The following is a 13,392-nucleotide window of genomic DNA, read 5'->3' on the forward strand; positions in this document are numbered from 1 at the left end:
CATATCCGCTCTTATAATACATTCATGACTTTAACAATATTTCAATATTCTTACCATTTATGGAATGGCTGCTTTACCCTCACACACTGATCTTACACACAGGATTCTCCGTGAAGATGTTAAGCTCTGCAAGTTAAATGCATGTGCTAATAAAGCATACAGAAATAGTGACTAAGATAGGAAATAGCAATTCTGAGAAGTGCTGCCATTTTGCCAAGTCGCGGAAACACATTACAAATAAATATAAATGCACAATATATTAGACAATTACTTGTACAACACAAATCAATTATCCACAATCTTTATAAAAACACTATTGCAACCAAAAGACTTATACTAACCTCAAAGAAGCACGGCTCTTAAATTACATTAGAAAAAAACATGTCCTTCCAGCTCAACCCATGACATACTACTGCCAGAGCGGGAAAAAAAACTTGCCCAACAGATTCAATGTACAGGAAAGAAAATAGGCTAAAAACAACTATGCACACAAGGGAGACAACTTTTAAATAGAATTTGTGACTGGTTACACACTTCCCCCAGCTCAGAAATGATGTCCTCATCATAACATGTGTATGTCCATAATATTTGTCAAATGTCACAAGAATTGTCCCTGTCACATAACATAGTCTGTCTTACATAAGAAAATACAAACTTACTATGATACAGTACTATACCAATACAATAAAGTAAGCATTACACCAACTTACAATACATTACCACTACAATTGTACAGTAACTATCTATACAAGTAAAAATATACAACTCATACTTACAACTAGATCTGTACAGACTACAGATACAGACTACTAATACTTACCATGTAGACAGCACATTTAGCTCTCCTCTGTTTTTAATATGTAGTCCTCACATAGACTAACACATATTTGGAACAAAATAAAACACACAACATAGAATATAAAATAAAATTGTGCATCAAATATCTGGCTATTTGATGCAACACAATGTATACCGATTGTAAAAAAACACAATATAATACACACATGAAAAGCAACAACAAAATTTCACATAAAAATGATACAATATCATTATTACACAGTGAATTTGCAAATCTATTGCATAATACTATTTATAATTCGTTTTACCATATCTGGGCTCATTGTTTCAATCAATTCACTGTTCATAAACTCTTCGAGAATAGCGAACCATTAATTTTCTCGCATATTTACACATGCATACATTTTAAAATCTTTATACCTATCTGGGACATTTCTTACTCTGTCTGGCCTTCTTGGTGCAGGTTTTGGTATCTCTCTTCCATCTTGATCTTCAACACGCTCTCTAACCTCATTCGCTGACTCGCTTACATCATTCACTTGCACACTCTCCCTTTCTTCAGTACTTGGTTCTAATACCTCATCAACATTTTCAGTAAGAACAGGGCTTTCTTCTACATTTACACCATCTTGGTCTTCACTTGTAACTCCTACATGTTCAACATTTTCAAATGTACTGTCATCTTGAATGACAGTATTTGGACATTCAGTATGTCCATTATCTGACTACATGAACTACAACTTGATCATCCGTAACAACGGTCTTCGTTTGGGCGTCCCCAAATACAAGCTGCACTAGTTCATCTTCTGACTTAGTGACGTCACTTTCTTCCCCATCAAGTTTCTCTTTTACAGAAACATTTTCTTTATACTCGTCCGGTACCGGTTCTTTCTGTCCGGCAGAATCATTTATCCTAATGATTTCTTCATCTTGATTTGCAACCAAATGCAAATGATTTCGATGTAGAGTTTTTATACTTTTTGTTTCTAAGCCCTGAACTTTATAAACTGGCACATTATCATTAATTTGTTCAATTACAGTATAAAGTTCTTCTTCAAATTTGTCTGATATCTTATGTTTTCCTTTAAAAGCAAGTATCTTGACCAAAACTCTGTCTCCTACTTCCAGTTTAGCTTCTTTAGCTTTCCTGTCATACACTGACTTTTGTTTAAATTTTTCTTTATCAAAGTGTTTTTCAACAATATCTCTGGTTTTCTGCATTCTACATTGCAAATCCGCAATATATTCTGAAAAACTTTTCTGATTTGAATCAGGGTTTGCTTTCTCAAAAACAGCATCAATAAACAATTTTGGTTTACGACCAAACATCACTTCAAAGGGAGACAATTTAGTGGACTCATGAGGTATGCAATTATAGCTATATACTAAAGAGTTTACATATTTCTTCCAATGTTGTTTTTCTGAATTGTCCAATGTTCCAAGCATGTCTAAAAGTGTACGGTTGAATCGCTCTGGACTCTGGACCAGAGTTTCCTTGTGGATGATAAACAGAAGTATGTGATTTTTTTTATGTTTCCAATTGTACACAATTCTTTGATTATTTCAGATTCAAAGTTGGCACCTTGGTCACTATGTAACCTTGTAGGTATACCATAGTGCACAATGAAATTATTATAGAATATTTCTGCAGTAGTTTTTTCAGTTTGGTTTTTTGTTGGTATAGCCATGGCAAACTTAGTAAAATCATCAGTAATAACCAAAATATTTGAATATCCACCCTTACAAGGTTCAACACTCAGAAAATCAAAGCAAACTAACTCAAAAGGATATGTGGTATTAACATTTATCGATGGAGCTCTGATGTTCGTTGAGGTTTTTCTTCTCACACATCTGTCACAATTTAAAATCCAGTTTTCAACATCAGTTAACATAAATGGCCATGTAAAAACGCTCTCGCAGCAAACGTGCTGTTCTGTCTTTTCCGGGATGACCAACATCCGTGTGTAGACCACAAAGAACTTGTTGCCTATAAACTATAGGTAAAACTAATTGTTCAACAGTTTCATCATTTTCCCTAATCTTTCTAAATAAGATTCTTCTTTTAATGACAAAATTACTAAATTGTTTTTTCATTATTTGGTCTTCTCTGGAAAAACATTGTGGAATTATTTTATCGATGGTGGCTATTCTCCATTTGTCAATCAAAGGATCCATTCTTTGTTGTTTTCTAATTTCTCTTAGTTCAATTTGAGCCATTGGCTTTCCAGGATTTTCAGTAATTTCAACAATATTGACATTCATTGATGGCAGTAGTTCTACAAAAGGTGGTGACATACAACCACATATTGCATTCACTACATCAGTGTCCATTGAATACTTATCTGACTCCAGTTGAGAATATGGATAACGGCTCATAGCATCCGCATCTTTGTTATTTATACCTCTACGGTATTGAATGTCAAAAGAAAAAGAACTTAATGCTGATACCCAACGTTGGCCAGTAGCATCTAATTTAGCAGTTGTTAAAATATATGTTAACGGATTATTAACACACGAAAGTGATTGTTGGTCAAGTAATCAGAAAAATTTTCTGTTACTGCCCATTTTAGAGCTAAAAACTCTAATTTAAAAGCTGAGTAGTTTTTTTCAGATGGGGACAAAGATCTACTAGCGTATGAAATTACGCGTTTGAGCCCATCTTGTTCTTGATATAAAATTGCACCAAGTCCTTTGGAAGAAGCATCAGTATGCAATTCAAAAGGAAGTTTAAAATTGGGATTTGCCAATACAGGCGAAGAAGTTAAAATACTTTTCAAAAGTTCAAAACTTTTCTGGTGATCTGCACCCCCTTGCCATTCTTTTTTAGACTTCAATTTCCCTTTTTTTTCATTAGTGGGTGGAAGTAAATCCGCCAAACAACGTGTAATGGTGCTGAAATCTTTTACAAAACGACGATTATATCCTGCAAAAGCAAGGAAACTTCGAAGTTCATCTGGATTTGTAGGTGTTGGCCACTTACTAACTTTATCAATTTTTTTCAGGGTCAGTTTTTACTTCATCACTGCCCACAACATGACCCAGAAAAGATACATTCTTTCTAAAAAAAATACACTTTTCAGGTGTAAGCTTCAAATTCCAAGATTTTAAACGTTCAAATACTTGTTCTATATTATCCAAATGTTCTTTGTAAGTTTTGCTATGAATAATAATATCGTCAATAAAAGCGACACAAATTTTCATGTTTAAATCACCAAGACATTCAGTCATTGCTCTCTGGTATGTGGCGGGCGAATTCGTCAAACCAAAAGCCATTTTATTAAACTCCCAAAGTCCAAATGGTCCTAAAGTAAATGCTGTTCTTTGTTTATGTGATTCTTCTATTTCAATTTGGTGATATCCTGACTTCATGTCCAAAGTAGTAAAGTATTGAGCACCATTTAAACAATCAAATATTTCTTCAAGTCTTGGCAAAGCATAAGAGTCTTGTATTGTTCTTTCATTCAAATTTCTGTAATCGACACACATTCTTAATTTCCCATTGCGTTTCCTAACCAAAACAATTGGTGAAGCAAATGGTGACTTTGATGGTCTAATTACACCACATGAGTGTAATTGTTCTAAGTGCTCACGCACTTCGTCAACCATGCCAGGCGGTATACGCCTATGACGCAATTAAAAAGGTGTGTCATTCGTCAAGTCAATTCGGTGTGTAGTTTCTGAACACTGACCGATATCTGTATCACTTGTTGAAAAAATATCTTTGTGTTTTAACAACAAAGTTTTTATTTCAACAATTTGTTCAGCAGTAAGTAGATCATTATTTTCGATCACAATATTGTGAACAATTTCTGATCTTTTGTTATCTAAATCACTGTCTTTCACATTTGTAATTTTCGTTGCTATGGTTACAGGTTGTAACTCCCCTAAAATTGCTTTAGGTTGAATAGCAACTGTGTTTGTTGTCAAATTTGACAATGTGACAAATATTTCATTGTATTTACCAAATTCAAACACATTCACAGAAGGTGTAACATCAATGAAATCTGGAATGTGTGCATCAGTACAAGCTACAGTTATAACACTTGAAGATGGATAAGCAATGTGTATATCTGTATAACATTTAAAATTTCTTACTTCATTTGGCTTCAGCAAAATAGTCTCTCTGTTCAAACTTCTTACAATTGCAACTCTGCCATTGTTTCTTTTCAAAGACTTTTCTCTCAATGAAATAGCTCTAAAGCTCAAATACCATGGTGTATGTAACTTAGCTTTCTGTAAAAACTGTTCACCAAATGTATCATGACATTCTTCCAACAATCTGTTCAAAATATTGGTTCCCAGAATAACTGGTACTTTTGAAGCATATTTTGTGTCGGGTGACACTAAAAATAAACAATAACTTGGTTTCGAACTCTCAAGTCCTTCACAAATGTGTACTTCAAGTTCAACAAAACCAAGATATGGCAACTGATTACCATCAGCACATTCAATGTTAAGTAAATCATTCAATGGCTCCAAGCTGATGTTTTTAAAATTATTTTTGTAAAAACTTTCTGAAATGATACTTACACAAGATCCAGTGTCTAACAATGCTCTGGTATTGATGTTTCTTAACACTATACTTACCTCGCTGACCTCCCCTACTAATGTGGGATCTTTCATATATTTCGTGCTCAGGTTCGATCCCCTAACTGGAGCACAGTCTAGTTTGGGCACTGAGCTTGAAAATGTCCAGTCTGTCCACATTTATGACAGGATCTGGCAAACGTAAAACTGGAGGTTGGCCTAGAGGGTCGAAAATTTCTACCTACCTGACTTCGGAAACCACGCCTTTCCCCTCTGTTGGGATAAAACTGTCCTCTTCTTTCACCTCTACTGGTATAGGGTCTGTACTGAACATGCTCATACTTACCTGATTTTTCATTTTCAATTTTATCTATGCGTTCATTTAATTTTTTCAAAAGGTTCTTTATTTCATTTATCTCAGAAGTTTCAGGTGTTACTACTGGTTTACAAGGTTTTGTTTCACTATTCTTTTCATCAATCAAATCCAATTCTAATTTTCGCAGCTCAATTTAAAGGTATCATAATTGTTCACAGTATCATGTTTGTATGCTGCCATGTGTTTCAACTCTTTTCTCAACCCTTGGTATAAAACACCTTTAAAAATTTCAAAATCATTCTTTTAAACACCACCTACACCCACAGCTTTATCAAAAAGATCTTCCACTCTCGATGCAAAAGATGACACCGATTCATTGGGTTTTTGTGTACAATTATACAAACTTCTTAGAATAACTTCCTTACTTTCAATGTCACCATATACACTTTCTAATTTAATCAAAACTTGTTGAAGATTCACTCCAACACCTAGCCTCCTAAGACTTTCTGCTGCGTTTCCTTTGGCAGCCTTTCGTATACCATGTAATACTTGTTCTTGACTGAACAATCCTTCAGCCAATAGAGAATCAACTTCAAATTTAAAACATGGCTAAGAAACTTCTCCCTTATTTTGTTCCCCACTTCAAATTTTGTATTTTAGGGAAATTAAAGGATGCAAACTGTCCCCCATGAACATTACTTTCGTTATCAGTATGTACAGGGTCTTGTTTTATAATCACATTAGACATTGTTTTTGGCTTTACTACACTAAAATTGTGCATAAAAGTAGCTAAGTCGGCAGCTGTCTCAAACTCTGTATCAATATGAAGCTCTTCAAAAGCTTTCAATATTTTTAATTGAGCAGCGGTAACTTCAGTACCACCAGATGCTTCATTTGACTTCAAATCCTCGCTAGACATGTTTCTACTATTACTAGACTTCAATAAAAAAAATGAATATCACTTCACTACCTCCACAAGTCACCACATACAGCAAATTCATACATATTACACATCATAAACTAAATAAATGTTCACATAACATTTATTGATTATTGGTATAACATATACTCAATAAACACCATACAATTGTCACTTGAGGTTGAAATCCAGTTACACATGTACTACAAATTAAAAAAATTGAATCTCAAAACACATTACGCCAGTGTCATTTGAGCTGTTCACAATAAAACACAAGCTTCACGATTCAACACTTTTCAAGAACACGATTCGCTTTGAATGTTCACGCCAAACAATTATCAATTTCCCACTATATTGTTCATACACAGGCACATATTTATTACCACACAACAATGTCCAAATATGCTACTTCAAGACACTTTATTTCACTGTACACACAAAAGTTGTTTGCATAATACAATGTGTAATTTATTTCTGTTGAATGTGTGTAATGTCAATAACACATCACAATATAAAATAATTGAACACAGTATTCAACTTGAAATTATTTCCACTCCCATTCCCTTATTCCAGTTTGTACCCACTTAAATGCTTCAAATACAAACATCACACTTCAACTCAAATGCAAAATAACTATTTCCCTTCCATATGCAAGTTCAATTTCATTCAATGGTAATGAATGTCACAATAAACATCAAAGTACAAACTATATCAAATATTTTTCAAATTCAGATTTAAATAAACCACATTAAATGTAATAATAAAAAAAACAAATTGCGAATAATTGTTTAATATTTGACGTATTGTTGTTACTGTTGTTTATTATTGTTGTCGACTATTGTTGTTGTTGTTGTTGATGATAACTATTGTTGTTGATGATCATTGTTGTTGTTGTTGATGACTACTGTTGTTGCTGTTGTTGACTATGGTTGTTGTTGTTGATGACTATTGTTGTTGTTGTTGATGACTACTGTTGTTGTTGTTGATGACTACTGTTGTTGTTGTTGTTGATGACTACTGTTGTTGTTGTGCATAAAGCAACACCTACATTCATGCCTTAAGCCACAAGCATTATTATTTATTATTATTATTTTTTTTTTATTTCTTGTCGATCACTGATTTAATTATTCAACCAATATTTCAATTTATTTTTTTCCTGTTTCACTTACCTTGTAATCCACACAGCAATACTACAAGAACCTATGCATCATGTCTACACTACACAAAACTACTACCATTCATGTACATTGTACAACCAAAACACAGTTTTACTATCTGTGTATTCCCTAAAGGGAATTACTACTACAAAAGACTGGTCAGTGAATGTAATTCATAAAGTCAACCAATGAAATGTAAGAAATTATGTGATGTCACTAAACACCAACATTATCAAGCAATCAAACACCTTGGAAAAGTATAACACAAGATTAAATCACTGTCAAACAGGATTGATCCAGTTTTAAGACGTTGTATACAAAAGGTGAGCAATTTCCATGAAAATAAACAGACCCCAACACTGGAAGGTTGCCAATAGTTTTACTTTTTCAATACACCGTGAATTAAAAAAAAAAATTTATTTTAAAGACAATAGCAGCATTTCTACAGAATTAAATGCAATATTAGTTAATTAACTAGGTTTTATATTAAAATAGAGATATTCCATCACCAAATATTAATATATCATGCAAGTGAACCTTTCATACAAAAATTCTACTCACGCTCAGTTGACCTGGATACTGTACACAATTTGTTTCAGCGACTAGATGCACAATTATTCAATAGTTCAATGTTCACATTAATGGAAATTTGAAATGTTAATTGTTCCAATCTTCCGTGAAGATCTAACGAGCAGGATGACGGTCTCGAAGATTTGCGTTATGAGGGCAAAATACCCACAAAATCGTCCAACCAGTATAACTGGAAACTTGAAACAAAAGCGGCAGCACAATGGCCACTTAAAACTGCACCAAAACGTCCAGGTGAAGTACAAACATCTGCAGATGGAACAGCAACCCCATGTACAGTACATGTACATACGGTATCTGGTCTGCCAACCCGAGCGGCTCCTGCTCCTCCCATGCCGAAACTCGATGTCCTCGTCGATCACATTTTGCAATATGTCGACAATAGTTGAAAAAATAGTTTAGCACAAAGTAGCACTTAAAATGTCTTAAAATTTAAATTCTGTTAAAAACACACGTTGGGCGCCATTTTGTAACACTAGTGGTATTTATATATTAATTATACCTAATTATATTGTTCCACAAGTGCGGGTTCGTTAATGTTCAGGAAAGGAAATAGGCTAAAAACAACTATGCACACAAGGGAGACAACTTTTAAATAGAATTTGTGACTGGTTACATACATCGTGCGTCACATGTATATAATATATACACTGTAAGGAAACGAGACATTAACATGTTCCATTACTGAGTCCAAACCTTAATATCATTTAGAAATAGTCAAAATTCAGTTTGCGTATGTTCATTAATTACACCAACACGGTGTAAGTTTAGTTTTGGTGTAAGTTATTATGCGCATGAAGCTTTCGCTGGGCCAGAACCATCTCATAGATGATTTTAATATTGCACGCTATTATGACGGTAATGGAATGACACAGAAAGTGACCATGTCTAACCACGGCCAAACAAATGTAGAAAATGAATTTCCTCTGGGGAACTTCCATCGCAACTATGTTTCAAAGTCTCCACCAATGAAAGAGTCCAAAAGAAGTGCATGTTTTTGAAAAACAGCATCATCAAAATAAATGTAACAACCATTCTGCTTCGTTTCATCGAGCACAGTCGTTTTACACGGAACGGCAAAGATACAGATATGCACCTGTCAACAGTTACGGCCACTAAAACCCAAACAGTAAAATCCAGCAACAAGTAAACGAAAAAAGCGTGCACCGTGCAGGCGGCATTGGACAAATTACGGTCGTCGACCTTGAACGCCGAGTGGATCCAGTAACGCAGTAGTCCGGTATACAAGGTGAACAAGTCTCCAAAACTGAGACAGGTCAAGTAGAACATCGTCGTTGATTTACGCAACCTCGGCCTCAAGAGAACCACTATGGACAACACGTTACCAATGGTTCCGATAAAAATCAGAATAGGCGACCCATATGTAGTTGGCAAACACATATTGCTTATACTCATCCAAATAGTCCCCTTCCATCTGTCTACTTTGAAGCAACGGTAACGGTCTTAGAGTAAGCTTGAAATGTTTTCTTTTACTTCAATTTCGACAGCATATATTCGATTAATACCTTACAAGCATTTTATTTGTGTTATAGCGTTTTTTTTATACAATATAATTATGTCCTTGTACTGTGTACATACAGTTTCTGCTTTAGTGAAAGAAACTAGTGTTAACTTTTGTCCTTTTCGTAGACAGATATAGTACTGTGTTTCGATATGATGTGAAACGACTGCACACAAAACCTTTGCTTTTTATCACAAGCACAATGTTTTAATCTTAAAAGTATTGTTCGTTGATTGTTCCTACCGAAACGAATGCCAAACATGTCCATACAGCGCTTGCTAATAAAACTTTGATGTTCAATTTGCTGTCTTTGATCGAGAATTCCAGACCAGAATTACAATTAGTTTAACCCATTTATGCCTAGTGGACTCTCCCATCCTTCTTAATTGAATCAATTTATTTCCAAAATTAGGGATGTCTAGTATATTTATTTCTATATTTCTTACATAAACTCCTTTAAGCAAACAGCGCGTCATGCGGCGTCTCATCTGGGTCTATGCTGTTTGCCAAGGTCTTTTTTCTAGACGCTAGGCATAAATAAGTTAGTTGTTCAGAATCTAACACAATAACGCACGAAGGTGAAATCCCGGTGAATAGCATTTCTATAACTTTCAACAGGTTAGCAAATAATCGCAACGTTCGTAAAACAAAAGCCAACAAAGCGATATAAAGTCCGCTCCGTTCTGACTGGTTTTATTGTATGACGGTTGATAACAATCCTGTCTACAGGTCGTTACTCTAATATTGCCGGTGTAAATGCCCCAAGAGAAATTGACCAACTGAACTCGCTACGTAATAAAATAGTCACTTAGGCTAATGATCATATCAGGTGTTCTATAATGGTAATGTATTGGTTTTAAACTAATAATTATATCAGAATTATGCTTAGCTTTTAGTTTGATACAATTATTAACGTAACTTAAGCTTTGAATCCTCGAATACTTATTCATTGTTTTGTGTTTAAAATGCAATTACCGTCACTTTGTAAATATATTACTCAAGAAAGGAACCATACTAGCTTAGCTAACGCTCCAATCCTATAAACTTAAGATGTTTATAATCCGTCTTGTTAACACATTTTTGAATAAATATGTCTAAACCAACCTAAGCTTTCCTTTGGATGCAGTTGCTAACGTAACTTATGCTTTCAAATTGATACAACTGACAATGAAACGTAAGCTTTCAATGCGGTAAAGTAACTTAAGCTTTCAATTTGATACAATTGGTATTGGTCTACGTACACGACTTTTAAGCTTTAGTATAAATATTACTTTAATATGTTCCTTTGAGTTTCTTAACCTTTTAAAGTCACATTTGGAAAAAGTCGGTTGCTTGCGTGCCACTGAATTGACCGCAATACTCTGTGTAACGATTTTGCTCGTCAATATGATTCGTATATGTCCACGAACATATTACTATTGACACTAGTGTCACAAACAAACATCCAAAGATAAAAGCAGAGATATGCTTCACGGCAAACATTTTTCGTATATTTAACGTCATGATCAGTCCGACAATTGTTGATTGTTCGAAGCTTGCTTTTTTACACTCCTATTTGTTTACTGCAAAGATAAAAATAAATATGTTACTATATTCTATTATATTAATCTTAACTATTACCTTTGCATTACATCTAAATTAAGCAACACTATTGTAGTTTTTATTACACTGCATATTTAATACTACTAATGATAGTTACAAACAATGAACTTGAACAGTCATCAAATGCATAAGAATAATTAATGCTATTTATCAACTGTTCGAGACAACAAAGTGATCATATATTGGTCTAATACACAATTTATAACATTTGGCTGCTTCGTCAAATGCATTAGGTCGATACTCGTTTACAAGTTGACCGAACTTTATTGCTTCTTTGAGGTAAATACCGGAATCACTAAGATACGAAGGCACGTTTATTTACTGTTTGTTTAAGCATGATTTAAATCTAAGATAGGACGGATCTTGTGAAATCAAACATATTGTGGTATTTTCAAATGGCAATTTTGCCAAAACGTTTGGCTGTACCGATTGAAATGTAATTATCCATTTCAATGCTTCATGTAAAAAAAACATATTAAATATATAATAGCATACACGTTGTATGAATTTACATGCATATGCTTGGTTAAAGATACGTAGAATGCATTCAGATACACCTGCCTGTATTAGACTTTAACCTAGATTTGGTGCAATACTTGTTGACGAGGGTTATGGGCAATGCCAGTGGAATCCCTTGTTTGTTATCCGAAATTCTATATGTATCAAATCAAACACAATAACGTGAAGCTACGAGGTACATTTCTCAATTATACATTATCGATAATATTAAGCACTCTCTTAGATCACTTTTTGCATTTTGGTGTTTAAATTGAAAATTAATTTGTTGATGAAATATAATATATGTATCAAGCGCTCTCTCAGATCAGTTTACAATGAAGGTTCTAATGGTAATTAATTTTAAATTTGCAAAAATGTCAGTAAATATATGAATTGTGCATCAAATATTAATTAAGCAGAACTATCGTGGGTGTTCTTACACTGCATATATAATACTTCTAATGATAGTTGCACCTGAAAAAGCTTGTCCAGTAATCAAATGCCTGTTGGAATTGCTGTCTCTTAACTGTTCGAGACCCCAAATGAATAATACGCAGTACAACTTGACAATATATAAAGTACAGCTGCTACGTCATAGCAAACAAGGTATTGTCATTTATTGCTTTCCGTAATATTGTTTAAATCAACAAATGAGTATGCGGAACCCCATACACCGCAAGCGCGTCTAATATCGTACAATCATCTTTCAATAGATGAAGTTTCTTCGTCATATTCCATATGTCATGAGGCGCTCACCAAATGTTATTCTATCAACGCAATTATGATTGTCTACCAGGTTTACACTTGAAAGTTGTATATTTGTGTTTAAAACATATGTTCTTTTTGTACTATAATATATTGATAAGAGTATTCGAAACTTCATTTATCAATGCATGCTAGGAATGGAATAAATAAAACCGCTACGTTGTGCAATTATATCGAGATGTATACAGTGCAATTACGTACATATTCACTAGATCGGGTGTTATACACGCACTATAATTATATTAATATCTACACGAATAGCTTTGGTTTTGCAAAATAGGCAACGAAGCGATTGTGCAAAAGAACGAACATTTGTGTGTGTGGGGGGATGTTATCATGGTAAAGCGGCTGCAAAACTGGTTGCAGCATTAACAGTTTTCGGTATGTTTGGTGTAACTATGTCTGCTTATGGTAATGTTCAATAACTACTGACACATATCACTACTTTTACCGTTCTACTTCACATTTTTGTTTTCATTTTGATTATGAAAAGAAACTGAGTTACCATCTTTGATAATTAGAAATACCATATTTCAATATCACTTGTATATATCATACATACAATGAATAATAACAAACAAAGGTTACAACATAACAAATAAGAACATATCATTAATTAACATCTGCAAATGAAGGCAACTGTGACAATTCGACACGCTCTACTTAGATATTTTAAACGAAGCTTAATGATTAATATGAT

Source organism: Dreissena polymorpha, chromosome 9, assembly GCF_020536995.1.
Source record: "Dreissena polymorpha isolate Duluth1 chromosome 9, UMN_Dpol_1.0, whole genome shotgun sequence".
In the NCBI taxonomy this organism is placed as follows: domain Eukaryota; kingdom Metazoa; phylum Mollusca; class Bivalvia; order Myida; family Dreissenidae; genus Dreissena; species Dreissena polymorpha.